Source organism: Barbatula barbatula (genome assembly GCF_947034865.1).
Source record: "Barbatula barbatula genome assembly, chromosome: 18".
NCBI classification, from domain to species: domain Eukaryota; kingdom Metazoa; phylum Chordata; class Actinopteri; order Cypriniformes; family Nemacheilidae; genus Barbatula; species Barbatula barbatula.
The window spans coordinates 6,054,801-6,074,668 of record NC_136781.1 but is presented as its reverse complement, the minus strand read 5'-3'; the positions used below and the strand labels follow the sequence as shown (position 1 = coordinate 6,074,668).

At 37.8% G+C, this 19,868-nt stretch overlaps 1 protein-coding gene across 2 annotated transcripts in view; it reads left to right on the top strand.

Moving 5' to 3' along the window:
- The window catches only part of lingo2 (leucine rich repeat and Ig domain containing 2), a 190,232-nt gene that overhangs the window by 16,611 nt on the left and 153,753 nt on the right, over nt 1–19,868 (top strand). For both annotated transcript variants that reach the window (XM_079479367.1, XM_079479366.1), the window contains exon 2: nt 18,351–18,412. The gene's annotated coding sequence lies outside the window, so the exon portion shown is untranslated. The remainder of the gene's footprint in view (nt 1–18,350; nt 18,413–19,868) is intronic.

Below are 19,868 nucleotides of genomic sequence, written 5' to 3'. Positions count from 1 at the left end.
TTATAACATCCACACTTTGGATTAACACGTTTGTGTTGCGTATTTTGTCACGAGGATGCACATGCATGCAAGATCCTGTTAGAACGTTTTGATTTAACCAGTTCCTACAGCTGAAAAGTAAAAACGCAATGTGTTATTATGCTAAATACAAACTTTGCACTTTGTCTGTTTTACATTATAGTCCTATGGAGTAAACCGTGTTTCAAAAGAAAGAGTCCTGAGCGCTTTTTTAAAACGCATGTGCCGGCATCTTTTTCTGCAGCTCAGAGCGTCTTTTGACGTGAACATTTTTTAACATTTAAAAAAGAAAAGACATTTTCACAGCTAACCAATGACAGGGACGTGCCGTTTCCATTAAAACATGCGAGGAAGGTGATTGGTCGAGTTAAAAAAGTTGCAGCCGAAACGCCTGTTGGAGCATAGTTTATATAAATGTACGTTTCATTTTCACTTTCAATAACTTTTGATTGCACTTCCAGCGAGAAATGACTATTGTACTTTTTAAATATGTGACTAGTTATTGCAAAGATGCTTTCTATTTATAATTCACATAGAATTCTGTTAGCCTGTCTCTCTGAGCTGCCTCCATACATTGCTGGCTGCTATTTGTAACCACAACCCTGCAAGCTTTTATTATTTCCCCAAAAAAGGGCCATTGTCAACTTTTTCTTGTCAGAAAAGTCAATTTTGAACATGGCCTTTGTCTCTAGTTTGCATCAAAGCTCCAGAATGTCAAAACAACAGGACTGAATTGTAAACATGTGCTGGGAAACACATTTCCTTTTTATATCAAAATGCCTGCTTTGTCTTTTCCCATGTCGATAGATGCATCGATGCACATTTGCTTGTACAACATCGGCACCGTCCGCTGATCTGAGCTGTCTCAGAGGACCACAGCACCTAAGAACCTTCCAAATTCCTCTGTGATATACAACTAGTTACCCTCATTACATGCAAATAAACCTGCGTGAAAATGAAACCAGAGGATGTCAGATGTACTGAACAATACTGCCCTTAAAGCATTAGTCAAAAAGTCAGTTTCTGTGATGCAATCTTGCTCAGTATCCCATCATCCCCTTCAACAGAACAAGTTACTCTCCTCCTCATTAGAAAAACTAGATGCTGTGCTGGTTGCTAGATAGAAATAACATAATTGCAACTGAGAAAGTATTTCTGTACTATACATAGGCACCTCCTCAACAGTCTCTACTTGATATTTTCAGTCTGACGGACATAACAGAGGGTTGCATCACATTCTCAGCCCTACACCATTTTTCATCCACTGCAGCATCTGTCTGTTTACTTTTACTGCATTGAAAGGCGGGCACTGTTATGAAATGTATTCATCACGAGCAAAGGTCACGAGATGGCTCTTTTCGAGAGCGTCTCGGCATAGTCCAACAGAATTCTCAGACACAAAGTACAAAGGGGCATTCAAGAACTCGCAACAAGGTAGAGAATGTGATGCCTACTGTTTACACTGACTATGCTTTTAGAAGTTTAACCCCCACCAAGTTTGTGTGCCCGACTAATGTAACATGGTTCTGCAAATTAAGTGGGCCACAAAAGGCAAGAACCTTAAAATTGAGGCACATAAATTATTTAAATGGCTTTAGAGGGGACGGGTTAGAGGGGCTTTTTAATAAGGGACGAGAGACGTGCTCTTGTGCAGTGGGAATCTCATCAGAATACCGTTGCGCTCATCATCACTTCACACTTCTTTATGTGCGGACCTGACGTACGACTGTGTGTTTAAAGAACATAAAATTGGGTTATTTTTCATCTCCTGGAGCTTGACCATGTCCAGACAGAAATAGAGAGACCGAGACATAAAAATCCCCTTTTCTGTCCTTGGTTACGAAAAATGGGCCAACCATGTATCTTGATGACTGGTCCAATCCAAGCAGGCATGAAACCTGTTATGGAAAGTGCTAAATAATTAGCATTATGGGGGGCTTTAAGTTCCAGGGGCCAGAAAAGATAAATGAGGCCTTTTTGTATTCCAAATCATTTTAATACTACAAGTGTGGGCTGCCTTTATTGCGCACTATAGTGTATATCTCAGAGAGTGTGGTTTCTTGATCTTTTTTGCATTTATTTATTCCGTATTTGTGGACCTGACTTGTTTTTCCTGTTCCTGAAGCCTGAATTTGTATAAAATTGTAACTTTTAAATAGGCCAACAGAATCAATCAGAAGAGTTTATGTCTCCGAGCCAATTTCTGTGAGAGAATACGAATGACCTATCTCATAAAACATGGGCACACATAACTGCGCTTTCCATTTTGCCTCTAAAACGATGAATTAGAACATAAATCTCATGAATTCAAAAGACAGAATTGAATACAGCGTATTACCATTCCTCATTATTTTCCACTAGGAAATATTCCACCCCTCTCGTCAAATCTGCACGTTCACTGTGTAATATATCATGATATTAAAGATTCTTGCAAGTCTCTTCACCGTGTATGCTAATAGTTTTGATGGCTCTTAATGAAGCAGATATCATTTCAGTGTTTAAATATAAAGGAGAATCTACATTTTCATGAATTTAAAGCAGTTTGGCAATATTCATCATTACATCCTTTTTTTATTCCCAGCTAATTAAGTTTAAGAAGGTTTTTATAAACTCACGCCGTAGAACAAGTGCATCTGAAATTCATCAAATCCATAGACGTTTCGCTGCTACAACGGCTTTGATTATAAGTAGGATGGCAGTGATTTCCCCATGATAAGCCCTTCTCATTTTTATATTGAGAATGAATTTAATGATGCATGGAGCAGATGGGCTGATTTTTAAGTTCTCTCTTTTTCCCTGAGTCTCTAGGCTCCCTCTCACAACAAATTCACACACATTCTATCAGTGAAATTGACTTTACAAAGTGGGGGAATGCTCACCATATGGCTGTCCAACCACACCTGGTTAGAAATGAAGGGAGGAACTAAGTAGAAGTTGATAAGAGAGATCTGTTTCTACCCAAATTATTAAAACGTGTTGCATTTGTTCTGTAGACCGATTCGAGATCATTCGTGAATGTTATTAAATATCACCAAGTTGCTCCAAATGACATGGAGCGGTACTATCCACGAAGACACTTTCAGTTAGCGTGCATTTCGACAGCAAAACATGGCCTTTATAATGGGCGTCTGGTTTAGAGATGAGCGGAGCCCTCAGACATGATTAGTTTCACTCAGCCACTCAAATAATGCAATCGTCCCTGCTAGATTATCCCCCCGCCGCCATGGCTATCCAATCTCAGTGTCATATCACATGGCCATATAAGGGTTTATGATGCACCCTATGAGACGTGCTGCCAACCGCCGGCGACAGTAATTCATCAAAACCTGTCCTAATGCTGTATTCATGAGACCAATGACATATGGAAATTCGGTGCATGTGCATGTGCGGACCGGTCCCCTGTTAACACTCGATTTAGAGGTTATTTGATGCCCTGCGTATGGCACCTCTCTCTTGGGCACCCTCCCTCGACTGCCGTTTCCCTGGTGATCTCCGACAAGGACATCTTTTGTGCTGTACCACATCAGAAGACCGTCCCTGAGGTTTCGAGGCGACAGAGGTCTTCATAATGCGACCTTTGTGCTGAAGCATGTAGAGCACTGCTGCCACATGTGCTCTGATAACTGCAGCCGGCAGGCGCCGTAGCTTTCTGTGTTGATACGTATCACAGGGAATGAATTAGCACCGTCTAGTTCCTGCGTTTAGTAACAGCACCTTTGCTTGAGGAGAACAGAGGTTCTATGAACTTTAAGGGTGATACATGCAGAACTGTGTGTTTGTGTATGCATACATTCAAATATATATTTTGTGGGTTTTCTAAATGATGCAACACCAGTTCAATTTTGTTAAAGGGTTTTGGGCATTTGTTATTGTTATTTCTTTCCAAATTTTAGATTAATGGGAAAATCATTAAATTTATGTAACATTGCAAATATAAGGATTATATTGTGATGTAACAAAAATCTGAAAGCCAAAAAAACTATTATAAAGAAATACATGTATTAAGATGAAAATAAAAAATTTTTAAATGATAGAATATTTTTTTTAAAACAAATTATAATTGTTTAATCAAGTTATTTTCATATTTATACCGTTTTGTTAATTATTTTGATTTTAATTGATTCCTCTATTTATTTTATGTTATTACATTATTAAGAAATGAATGTAGTTTTGTGTCAACAAAATTATAAAAAAATAGATAGATAATAAATAAATAAAAAATTATAATGAAAGAAATTAAGGTGTTGACAAAATTCGCCACATTAGAATTCTAAGATTCTATCTGCATTCTGAGCAGTTTTGATATATTGAGCTTCAAAGTTTTGGCATTCCAGATGACTTGTTTTCTAAACAAAAGCTCAATGTACACAATACAAAGCAAAAACATCACGTTATGTATAAGTTGTCACAGAATAAGAATAGTCAATAATTCTGGTTTTCTTTGCATTTCATAGGCGTCCTTGACAGTTATGAGGGCCAGGAATAGGTGCAAAGACGTCAAGCTTGTAAAATGAAGAATAAAAAATGTGCGCAGTCTTTTAACCACCTACTCCAAACCAACAAGGAAAAACAGGAACTGTCCAATTAGCTGGAAATCAGGGCAGCGGCTCAATAAGGGGCTTTGTGTTGGATTGCAGGGCAATCCTAATGGGTCATTGAGAATGACTGATCACTTGATGCCTCAGCTTTGGCAGGTGGAGCCCTACAGAGCCCTTATTATGGATTATAGACACCATCCATTCCCGCATCCTCTCATCTGCACCCGGAATGAATATTAAAGCAGCTTCCTTTTGGTCACTAGATTTCCATGGGCTACACACCAGACAGAGAGTTTATTTATATCACCAGGCGCACAGGTTTGGTCAGCACTCTCTCAGGACAGTGTAACAAGAGGGGAAAGACAAAAACAGAACACAGCGCCGGTTTTGCAGGTGTAATACGTCGTAAAGCTGACTCACCAACACTCCGAGCTACTCTGAGGGGAAATTAGGAGAGAGCGAATGTGGTGAGGGAGAGAGAGAGGGGCAGCCATAGAGGCTAGGATTGAAATGGACCGAGAGAGCGGTTTGGGTAATGCCCTAGGAAATCAACATCTGTGGTCTTTTAGAGAGGCTTCGGGAAATGGGCCCAGCGTTGAAGGAGGGAGCCAATGTTGGCAGCCCGGACAGCTAACCTATAATACTGGTTTCCTTTTTCTTCCATCTGGTCATATGTATGCCAGTCAGGGAATCCTCACAGCTGAAAATTTGTGCTACGAAAACATAGCCTATCAAAAATAACAATTCTGCAATATATGCTTACTTATTGTAGTTGTCAAGTGCCTGTGATAAAATTTTATATGAGGCCACGTTGCGTTTTTATTAATTTAATCGATTTTGAGTTTTCAACAACTAAAAAGCAATACACTGTATCAAATGTCATTGTATTGGCATATTTTGGGTTATTATTACACCCACCAGACTAGAATTTAACATTCACTCAGTTATCGTGACTGTGTAAAAAGGGTTCATTGAGGAAGAACAAAGAAGAAGAGGTGGGGGTGTAAAAGGTGGAGTGGGTACTGGGTAGAGGGGGTGTGGACAGAGGAGGAGGAAGAGGAGAGCAAAGGAGATCGAAAGAGAAGATGGGAGAGAAATAAGAGCTGGTGTAGGAAGAGGAGAGGTGGAGGATGAAGTATAGAGGACATTGAGTGTTATGAGTCATGGGCTGTATTTGAGAGAGACAGGACAGAAGGTTTAGAGGTTCAGTCATTAAGAAATAATACAAGAAAAGGCAACGTTTTTGTCAGAATTTTCTTATAAAATATGTTAAAAAATGCTTTCATTATGCATGGAATATTAGAACTGATGATTGTTTTCATAGCGTTAACCTAGCGTTATACAAATGTGTAAAAATCTCGACTTTGGTGACCAAACAGATACATTACAGTTCTTGTTTCTTTTTATAGCAACTTGTGTCTGTAGTAACAAGCCATCCTCTCATCCTTGTGTTCAATATTATAAGCTATAGGTTCCCTATGAAAGTGACAGCAGAGATATTCTTTCACATGGCTCTAATATCCTCTTTAGGCCACATGACCTTGAGAGGGTGGAGAGGTCGGCGAGCACTTCCCTGGCATGGTCATTCTGCACCTGAAGGGAATCGATAGCACACAGCCAATAAGCTCTGAAGATCAGTTCTCTCCAGCTACACTGCAGACATGCCATAGAGTTACATACCGAGCGCCTGACAGTATGACAGCAAATACTCATTCGAGTCTAGACGCGGTCTCACGTTGGGTAATCTGAAAACAGGCTTGTGAGAACTCATCGAAGACAGCCTGAAAAAACAACAGCGTGGCAGGCGATGTGAATTTTAAATGTAGACGCCGATGTGGGTCTAGCAGAATGTTCTTAAGTTCTGTGTTGGGGGAGTTTGAAAATAATGAGAACCCGGTCCCTGCTGTCTAATCCTTTTACTTAATTCCTAAATTGGTTATTTAATCACTTAAGGAAGGTAGATCCAGAATTACAAGTTTAACAAGCTTTTTGTTCTCACATTACGAAGACGCTTTGTAGAGAATCTGTGGTAGATTACAATACAGCCAAATTCTTGAGATCCATCTTGACTTCTTCTCCATGTTCAATGTTGCAGATACATGCTGGTTTGTCCTGTGTGATTTAGGAAGGTCTGGTGAAGAGGATAAAAGGGTCTTCAAAGTTTTACAGCTAATGGCGAGTCTGGAACGTAATCTAAACTTGGTAACAGTGGCAAGAACGGCCAAGCAGCGGGTTATTGGACTTTGCTCCTGCTATTCTGCCCAACCGTAAATAATGGGAGGCAGACAGCCATCGAACAATAGGAAACCAGAGACAATAGTGCGGGAAAGAGGCTGAGAGCTTCAATAAGAGGCGGACAGTTTTGCTCTCGCTAAAACAAAAAGAGGTGCACAGCCATTTGTTGTTAGAGAACAGAGAGGGGGATTGTGGAGAATCGTAGCATGACATTGGAGAACAAAAAGGCAAATACTGCAGAACGGAGATAAGCTACAGCTGTGGGAAAGGTGTAAAGGAAAATATTTTTAAAATTAGTTGTTTTTTCTTCCAGGCGAAAGTGGCTTAGGGAAATGTGTTCTCTATTACCTCTTTGCTATTTCTTCAAGGCTCTTGCTAAACGAGCATTCGTAGATGAGGTTTGTATAAACAACATGATGAGCGAAACTAACACAAGCCAACGTTCTCAATGTTCTGATAACAGGAGAAGTCAAACCTTCATCTCCTCAGCATTGACCATCATTCTCCAAGCCTTTTGCTTATTTCTGTCTTATCCCGATATCCCACGATCAGTGAAAAGAACGAGAGAAACCATACTTTCTTCAGACTTCCACATCATCTGTTATCTCACTCAGAGGCAAGTAAAAGAGCACGGGGTGACTTGTCCTCCCTGTAGGGAGAAATTGAATAAGTGTGTTTTCGTCCTGCCCTACACAAAGACCTCTGATTCAGCTCATAAGGGCTCTCTGGATAATTCAAAGGATGCAGGTGTGTTAGACAGTAGCTCCGACACATTCTTGGGGAACTGGAATGCTTCAGAATGAATCTGTTTGCATTAGACCTGAGAGCATTGGTACTAACTCAGCCACATAAAGTGCACCTGACTGATTCATGGGAATGCTCAAGCTGGCAGTAAATGACGAATGTCAAATCTACGAATGAATAAACATTGATTATAAATAAGGAAGCAAAGCACAATTATTTCCAGAACTAGTGAAAGCTTGCTGTGTCAGGAGGGATCAACATATCTCACATTTTGTGTATTGCATGAATATGGATGTAGAATTAAATGACATCTGAGAAATGTTTAGGCTGTTAAAATTGTCTTTCTCTCTTTCTTTCTTTGATTCTTGTGATTTCATAATACGATTATGATACTTTAGCCTGCTTTTCACGGCCAGGGTCACATACTGTATTTCTAATGAAGTGCATAATTAAATAGCTAAAAAACACAACAGCTGCACACTGTAGCTAATAACTGTAACACAACTGCAACACCTGTGCCACCAGCCAAAGCGCGCCTGAATCTGCTGAAACGTACTCTGTTCTCTGTCCTTTCGAAAGCTTTTATAACACTCCATGTCCCTGCAGAGGAATGTGGCTTTTATCTGGCAGGAATTGCAAGGGCACGTTTCGGAAGCACAGAAGGATGAATGTACACATGGAGCTGTGTAGCGGTGCTTATGAGGAACAGCAGGTAAGAAGCTGTACCCTAACACCAGGATTTAGCTCATGTATCATTCAGAAACCCGTATAAAAGTACACAGGAGGCCTTAAGTGCACACATGAATGTCATTGCTTCCATTATGCTTTCTTTGCTCTGTTTGTTTTTGGGTGACTGACTAAAATAGGTCCAAACATGATAGCGGAGGCAGGAACGTTTCATTCAAGAAAGCAATGATTGCAGGTGCCTATGCCTACCAAAATAAAGCTATTATTTGCCCTATGGGACTATTGGCAATGTATTTTGGATAATGCAGAAATGCAGGAATCATGGGTAGCTCTGAGGTTTAGGCATCTGGTGATTCCCAATTGGCCCTTTTGAAAGGCAAATGTGAATGAAGAGAGGAAACAAGAATGATAAGCAGGAGAAAAGTGAGTGAGAGATTGCTTATCGCTTCACCTGTGTCTTATCAGCTCCCATTTTACAGCTTTCCACATTTCATGCAGATCTCATTGTGAGGCGAATCACATCTTTCCACTTCGCCAACATGATTGGCATTCGCGTCACCTGTCTTGCTCTCCCTGGATTGGGTCTGGGAACGTGTAATCCTGGAACGTGAATGCCTCTGGGTAGAACAGATTAACCTATAACTGTGAGACAGAACTGTCATGCTGTGCTTCATTCTTAATTTCTCAAAGAATGAACACCCAACATCTTAGAATGGGCCTAAAAAGGGGATTTTGCAGGACTATCATTCATGTGTTTTGTGTGTGTGTATGTGCGCGCGCGTGTGAGTGTTGAACATTGTAAACCAAATGCTTATGAATGCAACTTCACATCTGAATTCACCTATTCATCAAACCTCTCATTTCTGTCTGCCTAGACACTTTCATCCAGACCACATAATATTTAAAATTGTAAATATAAGCTTTACATCTAAGGTTATTGTGCATGTTAAAGCCACACTTGGCACACATATGCCTAAATTCTCTGCAGTTTATTTAAAGTTTAAAATTTCATTTCTTTGCAAAGTTTTTTTACTAGTGTTGTAGTCTAACACTTTCCAACTCCAGAAGGAGAAGAACTCCACGAACGAATTTGGAAATTGAGAGTACTATGGAAAGTGCTCCATCACTTAATGTGGGCGGTTAAGCACTTAGTTTTAGTGCTGCATGGTGGAGTTGGGCAGTGTTACATACCACGAGAAGACCTTTGCTCGGGGTTGTTCCTGCTTCATCTTTACTCAGTCCTACACCTCCATTTCTGCTAGCTCTTTTTCTTGATTTAACTCCTTATTTCTTACTTTTCTCCAAGGTGTTCAGCATTTCTGTTCTTTGGGTTTCAACGTCAAGACCTTTACGTCTTAGCAAAGCCTAAAGTTGTTTGAACATTATAGTAACTTACACATAATGTGTTGTGTGCATTATTAACCCATCAGTCATCATTGATGCTTTTTGACCACATGAAATTATCGTTGGAGAACAAGGGTGTGCCTTAGTTGTCTATGTTATTTCTTATTTTGAGAAATCATGCATGATTTTGTATAACATAAAAGTCAGAAATTGTACTGCCGTGGAAAAAATAATAGACAGAAATTAGCATTTCTGTATGTATTGTGGCTGTTCCACTCCAGTGTCTGTTGAACTTTATCTGAAACAAACCTCAGGGATGACAAAAAGTCACCCAAAGGCAATGTGAAAAAAGGCAATTTTTTGAAAAAATCATGCCTTTTCTATCATAAATGCCTTTTTTTGGACGTCTTAAAGTACATCTTAAACTTTAGTACTGTGTTGTTTTAACAAAAATATAAACGTATTTGCAGTATTCAAGATCTGCAAACATTAGTTTTGACCAGTTTGTCCCCTTCAAATGTTCTGCATATAAATGCAAATAAAAAACAACATTTTAATTTGGATTTTGGGGGAAATGTTGTCATTGGTTCAGAGAATGAAGCAAAAATTATCATCTTACTTAAACATGCACCAGTAAATCATAGATTATGAAAATAATTGAGTGGTCTCCTGATGTTTTCCACGGCTGTATATTGAATTTGTATGAGGAAATTGTACTGTTTTATGATGTGTTTTGAGAACAATATGTACCTGACACATTGAATTAGATGGATCATTTTTCCCAACACAACAGTATCTGTAAACACTAATGCAATTGTAATCGGGTTTGTGGTTTCTAGAAAATGAACTGAAGTGTACAGGAGCACTTTACCATTTCATACAGACTCCATTTCTTGAGCAGATATTGTGACATTTTAAAGATGTAAATCTATGCAATGAAAATTATGTGGGACTATAGTTACAACATTTATCGCTTGCAACAAATGGTGGGTGTACTCTGTGTGCACCTGTGCGTGTGTCTGTTTGGAAACGCTCTTGGATATAAAAAGTCAATTTTATTGCACAAATCAAAAAGCAATACATTTCCAATGGCTTTGACAGTGTCTGTACGCTAATGTGCTTATGCAGGCAGATTGTCGGCTTGCTGTGGGTGCACTCCATTCCAGGAAACGACCCATAAGCTTCCTCTCTGGCTCCACTTCCTCCACGAAAAAAAGCTCAGCTTCTTTAATAATTCATTAATGCTTATCCGGTAAGAAATGCCTCCTCAAACTCACACAAACACAAACAAAATAAAGACAGTTGATTAGATATTCTTGGACCAGATAACTGAATCATGAGTTTGATTTGATCAAATGTGAATTGTGAGGACACTCACAAGCTTGCGGATGAAATAGTGAAGATATCCGACGGCTGAAAAATGTATGCTTTATAAATGGCTTTTGCATTTGAGCCGGATGTGTGCGAGTATGGACTAGCGATATGCTAACACGTGGTGTCTGTGGTTGAAAAAGGATCAGCCCAGGGTCTTGAGAATGATTCATGAGTTTGTTTCTTGTATTTTGTTGCTGTTGCTGTGATTTATTGCCTGTTTAAAGCCCCATATCTTCCTATGTCATATCGAGACACTGCTTCGTCCTCCGCTTGACAGATTATGTCTGTGATGAGGCCGTCTGAGACATGCGTAATGGTGTGTTGGTCTTACAGCACAAACTGAAAAGCTTATCACGAAGAATCATCGCAACGGAAATATTACGTTTTAACGGATGTTTGCTGTAAAATATTGTACATTGCAATTGTCATCTTTAAACAGAAATATTGACCTCTACCATTGTATGCTGCTTGTAAAGGGCTGTGAGACAAGTATTTAATTCATTGAAGGCATTGTCATTCTTTTCAACTTTCATAATAGGCTCATAATAAATCATATGGTATATACAGAACTCACTCCTATTTGTACAATTAACATCACGCTATTGCAGACCACAGAAATCCGAGTAAAGTTCATTTAAAGTGTTATGGATCGTGATAGCAGTGAATCATCAAATGATGATCAAATCAAAGAAAAGAGCATTATAACAGAGCATATATCCGTTAAGTTGAGCAAGCTTTCAGCAGAAGCGCCTTGGCTGCCTGGGTCTCGGTGGTGGAGCGATGTACAGTCCCAGCAAAGTATGCCAAATCGCAGTAGTCCTCCACAAACTATCTCTGAACCAAACCCACGCAATCTGGGAACGCACCGCGTAAATTGCACTCGGCGCAGATTTCGTGGGCGCGTTTGGGCCGTACCTGATTTCTATAATTCCTTTAGTTGCTCTGGCGCTTAAACAGCACAGAAAGCAGGTGAAAATAACCTGCGCTGTCAGTGGTCCCAGTTTAGTTTGGAATAATTTTTGAAAGTTTTTATTTATTTAATGTAGCTTGACACCCCTTTTCTTTCCTCCAGTTTAAAGACGTACCACATTGTTTCCTTAATCTGTTATGTACATACTTTCAAGATTTAAGACTTTATTCGTCACATACAGAGTTATATACGTATGAAGAGGTTATGTGCAAAAACAGATACCTCTGATTATGTTTTTTGTTATGTTGAATGAAATGAAGAAATAAACAAGTAATAGAGATAAAAAAGTAGATTTCAATTTCAGAAGTGATTAGTATACAAACAATTTATTTATTTATATTTATAAATAATATTACTATAAACAATATGGAATATATAATATGATATAATATAAATAAATAATATTTAATAATTATGTTTTTATAATAATTTGAATATTTAAATACTATTTGTACATTTACAGTGATTAATATTTACTTTGCATTATTATGTAAATCTAATTTACTATAGTTCAAATATTTGTTTACCATATTATCAGAGATACTGAATGAAGCAAATAAATATTACTGCTACTTTTCTGTTTTCAGTAGGATGTTTGCTTTGTCCTTTAATCAAACCGTGACATGTGGACGCATGCACAGCGTGTTATGACAGGAGTGTCCCCAGTATTTTTCATCTTGTACTGTTTGCTAATTTGCAGATCATTAGTGACACGTCTGTCATGAGCCCAATGATAGTGAGATGACTAAGCTCAGCAGTGAAGAAATATCACAACAGGAGAATTATTAGTGTTCTTTATATTTATATACTATATAAATATAGTATACTATATAAGAGTAAGAGTATACTGCATGATAACTTTATATTCTCACCTGTCAAACATTTTATAGATGACTTGGAGTTATTATATGGCAAATCTTTTAATAAAATCCCAGGCTGACTGGATGGCGGTGAGATCAGATCTCAGCTGTTTTGGTCAACTGACATAAATATATTTCTTTTCACTTCGCGGTTTGCATTTTTTATTTTAATTTGTCTGAGCATTTTTGGTGCCACCTCACACATTCAACCACTGACAGGCAGGATAGAAGGAAAGACCCAGCGAGTGAAAGAGAGGAATTATTTTAATTGCAAAAAGCAAAGAAACAAAGAATAAATGTTTTTGTTGCTGGTCTAACGCTTGCTGCATTTGCATGTAAAGTGAAAATCCAACAAGTCCCATCTGAACCGGGGTCTCCCCCCCATCCAGACTCAATCATACCCACTTTAATTGCGTCTGTGCTATTATTATAAATGCTATTATTTTTCTGACAGCGATAGCAGTCTTCTCTTTCCACCTCTCAAGAGAAAGGTAGAATGGGTTGTAACGCAGGTCTTGAATTACTTTACGAGGTTTATAGTGATATTATCACATTAAATTGGATGTTTGACACATAAGTCGTGCGCGCAGTGGCTCCGACACTGAACTGATTTAGACTGATATGAAAGTCATTGTTTTACTTGGAAATAAAATATGCACGCGTACATAGACAGTATTACATTAAGTTGACATGCTTTATGTAATTGAAACTTATCTGCTAAAGGGAGCAGTTTATGTGAGGTATTAGAAAACCTTATCTCATCTTAAGGGATTTTCCTCACAAGTAATATTCTTCAGGAAAAGCCATTTGTACGGATACTGTATGAAAATGTATATCGAGACAAAAGCAGGCATTATCGTTTTATATTCAGCATATTTTTGGTCCCTTGCAGAAAAGCCACACATATTTAGCATGTGATTACATAAAGATTTTTCCTTCTAGAGTATTTGATTGGAAAGAGTTCTGTTAAGTGCGTATTTTGGCATATCGGTTAACATTTTCATCGGGCCTTCAGGACATTCACAGGTTAAAAAGTGCAAAATGGCGTCGCTTTTTCCTGGACAAACTGTAAAATATATGCAAATATGACCTGTAAGTTGGTGCATTCCTCTTGCTAAGAGCTATATCCACATCGCTGCCTCGTCATAAATTACTAATGATGTTTGCTGGAATGAATTATGGAACATCACCGATTCCACTGGAGCTACTTAGTCTTCTTCATTACCGTTAGAGCAATCTGTAGGCTTTATCCATGAAATAGATGAACTATGATGGAAAGACAAAACTAGCATTGCTTTCAAGGTTTTGCATTCTGTTTGTAGCTTTGGTTAACAGGTTACCAATCTGAGTCAGACAAGTTTTATACTAATTGCTTGTTTTAAAACCTGTAACTATCGAAAAAGCTTTCATTAATCTAATCTTTTTCACAAAATCCACACTTTCCTTGACTGTGGAGCCTTTTCTTTTAGACATTTTGCAGCCTGTTCTGTTCATTTTAGAAAAAAAATGTATATTGGTGCTTAAGATCTGTGTTGTGTGCTCTACACAAAGAGGAGAAGAAAGCAAAAAAGGAGTGGGAAAATCATGTTTCGCATGCAGTGGCCTATATTTCAGATGAACTAAAATGTGTCAGTTACATCCATTGGGAAAATATGACACTGTTTACTAAATCACACAGGATGGTTTATTGAGAACTAACAGATGACTCAATTAAAGTTCTTAACATGTGAATCGAGGCCTCTGTTTTAGGTGTTTTCAAACTATTCAAACTGTGAGTTGGGTCTCAGCAGGAAAGAAATCGTTTATGTTTTGCAATTGTGGAAACGTTTGCCTATTTGAGAAATGGTTCCACCGCGCAAATTCATCTGTAACCAAGCATCTTATCCATTATAATTTGATAGTCTTTTAACTGCAAATGGTACAGTAATCTCCATCACATCTTATACTCGCCCAAATGTCTTTGGATATGAGAGTGATGTATTGAAAATCCTGTTGTACGTTTTGATTGGCAGTGTTTTCTATTCGAGCCCACAGCATGCTCAACGGATCGCTGAACCTGCCGTGGAAACGATGGCAAGTCGATGTGGAACGGCATTAATGCATGGTTGATGGATCCTGTTGTTTTTCATCCTAGGCCAATGAAGTTCAATCAAACGTTATCTCCATCACTGGCACGCATGGTGCATTTGAACGGCGCTTTGATGTCGGCTGCTCCCGAGATTCAACTGAAAATTTGCATCCTGATTTGCGTCTGCAGAACTGATCGATGGCGGACGGTAGCGCTTCATGCTAATGCTAGCTGTCGCCGTGCCTCGTGTTTACTTACTGCTGCTTGATCGCCGACTGCGTTCTTGAGCGAGCGGATCTCCGGCTGCTAGAGAGCGGGCAGGGCTTTTATGAGAATAAATATCATAAATCATTTTACTTTATGGCCCCTGAGACCAGAGGTGAAGAGCGGACGAGAGCATTTGCACTGCGCACGTCTCAGGTTTCAGAGAGGAAGTCTGATAGAGTATTGACTTTTTCTGATTAGCGACGAAAGGGATGTGAGCAGGGTGACAAAAGCCAAATAGAGCATCTGGCTTATTTTTGGAACCTGGAGATACACAATTCTGTTTGGAGACGTGCAGTCTGTCTTCAGAGGGACATTTTGAAACGTGACTATCACTGGCAACAAGAGGGAAATTCTAGCCTTGAGTTTTTCTCCCGGCTTTCCAAAGCATTAACAAATTGATCAATGGATAAGTTATAATGTACACGCTCATACTAAACAGCCTTTTTTTTCAGAATAAACCAGTGACACATACCAAGACTTTTATCACACTATAATAGGGAAAATGCAATATCAACTTATCATGTTTGTACACGTGTGTATTGTTTGTATATATTTTGTAAATATTCAATTAGCTTTTCTATTTTATTTCTATTGTGCTTTTCACAGTCTTGCATTGTTGCCAAAGCAGCTGTAGAGAAAACACACAAGCAGGAATAAACAGAAAATAAATATATAAATAATAATAATAATTACAATAATAAGAAGAAGAAATTATAAATAACATCTAATTATATAACAGAAATTGAATATGGATTGTATTTAGTAAACTTAAAAATAAGTTATAATTCAATTTTATTTCTATTGTACTTTTCACAGTCTTGCATTGTTGCCAAAGCAGCTGTAGAGAAAACACACAAGCAGGAATAAACAGAAAATATATATAGAAATAATAATAATAATTACAATAATAATAAGAAGAAATTATAAAAAACATCTAATTATATAACAGAAATTGAATGTGAATTGTATTTAGTAAACTTAAAAATAAGTTATAATTCAATTTTATTTCTATAGTGCTTTTCACAATTAACATTTCAGCTGGACAGAAAACACATTGTGGAACAAACAGGCAGGAAATATTTATAACAACAACCCTAATAATAATAAAACGTAATATTATTATTTTATAATGTATATTTATAGAACAGGAATTAAACATGTATTGTTCTTATTCGAGTTGCATGTTTTCTTTACTCAAAAGAAATGTTAAAATAATTTCACTGAAATATTTTTGTTGGTCGATTTTTGTTGGGTTGAATTAAAAAAAATGTGTTACCTGTTTGCATTAAAATTAAGTCGATTCAACTTAAAACTATTCATATATTTTTAAGTGACTTAACTAAAAATTTAAGGCAGCCAGTTTTTATTTCAAGATGAACCAACACCTCAGTGTTTTAGGCCAATGGTAGGACAAAACATGGACATGTAAAATAAATCCTCTTACTCTTAAAACGTTGTTTTCTCCGCCCTATTCTCCTCGCCTTTAGTTTGGTCATATTTATTTTTTATTTAGACTAATACCATCCATTTGACACGGGGAATCTCTTACACAAGTGTTTTACAGACGGTAACGTCAACCTCCGAATGGCTACTCTAGTTGTCTCTGTGCATTAAACTCAGATAATCTAAAGCATGTGTAAAGTGCAGGATCTTTTGCAGAGGTTACAGAATAGAGGCTAACGGTGTAACAAGAGTACATTAATAATTTGGCAGGTTAAAGAGTTCAGCTCAGTTCAGAAGTTACGTTGGCCTTTGAGTGTTGTCCCGGTAAAGGTTCAACCTGATGGGTTGTGGGAGAGCAGCAAAAGAAGACGGCTAGAGTTGAAAGCTTCTGGAACAACGAATGATATGCTTTTACATACTGGTTTAAATGCTTGACAAATTGCCATCTTTACATATTCAACATATACTACATCTAGCAGATAGATAGAGAGTTTGCCGATGAAGGTAACGTATTAACAAACATGCTCTCTAGAAAACTATAGGAAAAATCGAATCTACGTTTTTTTTAAAACAATGCGCATATTTGACACAATTCATAGTTTAAAGCAAGTTGTTTGAAGAGACAATTGCATACCAATCACTCTCTCTTTTCCTCCTAATAATTCCATCTGCTCTGATACCCAAATACAATTTCCAGCTCAGTAAGAAACACGCAGCCCCTCACTCCCATATATTCCGTCTCAAATTTTGAGAGCACAAGTCAAGTTCTTGTGTCCAACACACTTCTCCTGAACACGAAAGATGTTCATTCTGTTGTAGCACTGTCATCATAATACATATGTGCTTTATAGTGTGAACAGAAAGTCTCGCTTCCTTACACTTCATTTTATTTTCTTGATTTTAAATTTAACTACAGAGACATTCTGTGTTTCTGTGCACGTATAGAGCAAGCATGCCATCTGCTTTTATTGAAAACTAACAGGCCGGTCTGTCATGTTTAAAGTGGTTTACCTTTAATGAGACACTGGAACGTATTTTGATATATGCTTGGGGAAAAGTACTTGACATGAGGCTGAAAACATAAAACTAGTGCAAAATCAGCAATGTGATGAGATACTTGAGCTGAAACTTTTATTGGAGGTTTACAAGTGCTAAAACATAGGCTAAAGACTCGGATGCAAACATTTAAAGTTCACCACCAACAATAATGTAATGAATATTTTAAGGAATAAATTGGTTGCATTTATGTCCTCTTTTGAGCGGGCCGGTTATTCGCTTTAGGACTTTTAATTAGATATTGGTCACATCATTACGTACAATATTTTATACGCTTTTTCTACCACTATGCTTTTATGTAGAGCATACCCCAGAACTCCCTCTGGGGACATATTTAACCAGGGTAGAGTTCAAATTTCAGTTGTATTAATTTGTTTATTTTTTTCTAGTAACACAGAACCAAGATCTGTTATTTGTACCCTGTCCAAGCATTTTAAATAAGCATATCAGAGTAGGCTACTGCAAAATATGGACATCCCGACATTCAGAATCTTCTCTGTAATGGCACCCATTGATTGGGGAGATGTTTTATGTTGTTTTTCTACTTTAATGGTTTCCTTTCTCTATCAATGTTACTCTCTCTAGAAAACTAGTGCACTTAATACCCCATATGTACATATCACCATTTGTTTCTCATGTGTTAGAATTCACAACTGTGAAATGAGAAGGACACTAACAGTGTTTTTATTGAGGTAATCCATTGGTAATAAAGTTAATTCTGAATGTTCATTCTGTTTCTCTCTTAGGCGATGGATGTTTCATCTCTTTCCTCCAGGCTGGGCATGATGAACTGTTCTGTTTTTATTTGGTAAGTTACTCTTACATGTCTATGGGAACTGTGCCTGATGTGCCCTGTGGGAAGTAAAGGGCACATGTACAGTATATGCTAGACTGACCTGTTGTGATTATAATACTGAAACGAATAGAAAAAGAAATCTGGTATTACTTCCAAAACAGATAAATGCTTCGTTAAAGTTTGTCTCAGTGTAGTTCTTAAAGTCACTCGGCTTGTGTCATTCGCATCTCTTCATACTCAAGCTGTATTAATGTCACATGTGTCCCTGGACCACAAAACCAGTCATAAGTATCACGGGTACATTTGTCAACAGTACATTGTTTGGGTCAACATAATCGATTTGACTTTAATGACAATAATCATTAGGGTAACAAGTAAAGATCATGTTTCATAATATTTTATACATTTCCCACCGTAAATATATCAAAACGTACTTTTTGTGAGTGGATGCAGCAAAACTGTGAACAAAAAGGGCCAGAAACATACCTACAAACTTCCCTCGCTGCTGCCCACTCTTTGGAAATTACCCATTCAAGTTTGTCAAGTATCTAAAGCTTAGAATTTCAACTTTTGGGTTCATCTACACCCCACAATGTCATTACAGTGGTATGCCAATAGAGAGCCATTTTCTCAAATTTAGATTTCATATTCTCATATTCCAGATTTTCAAATAGCTTCAGGCCAAATATTGTCAAATCCTGAGATTGGTTTTGTGGTCCAGGGTCACATATCTGCTCATTAATTTGCTTACATTTGACATCAGTATGTGAATTATGTGGCTTCTATAAAACAGAGGATCGTGTGACTCGGCTGTGTTTTTCTACCTTGTGAGCAATGTGACATGATTTCACATTACAGAGCTCTGAAACATGCTTAGATTTTTTTTATTTCAAATGACAAGGTGACAAAAAGGTGTGCAGGTTTATTTGGTTGTCAATATTTTCAGTGACAGCTCAAGACTCATAACTATATCACACTTTGAATTTCTTTGAACATCTCTTTTTTTTGCTTCTTGTCAAATCTTTAAACAATGCATTGTTGTCTCGTGAAGTCTTTGGGTGTTTGTGGGAAAAGACAAGCCAATTTAACTTATTCTTTGTAGTCCCACTACACAGATACACACACAATTAGACTCCAATAAGAGATCAGATGAAAACGCACAGACATTCGCTCAAAGGCAAAACAGGAATGAATTTCAGTCTCCCCATCATTGCGTTCCTTATTTATGTCAGAAAATGAAGATGAATTATGCCACTGGGCCAAAGGTTATTTATTTAAGTGCAATAAAGCAAATGCGTTTTCACAGCATCCCCAAATCACATCTCCACCCTCATCAGCCTTGAGCTGTCTAATGTTCACATACACACAAGGTCATAAAATGATGCAACCAGACAACAAATGCGTGTGTTTGTAATGCATTAGACCCGGGCGATGATTAGCTGCAGAATATGTTATCATTTCATCTTGA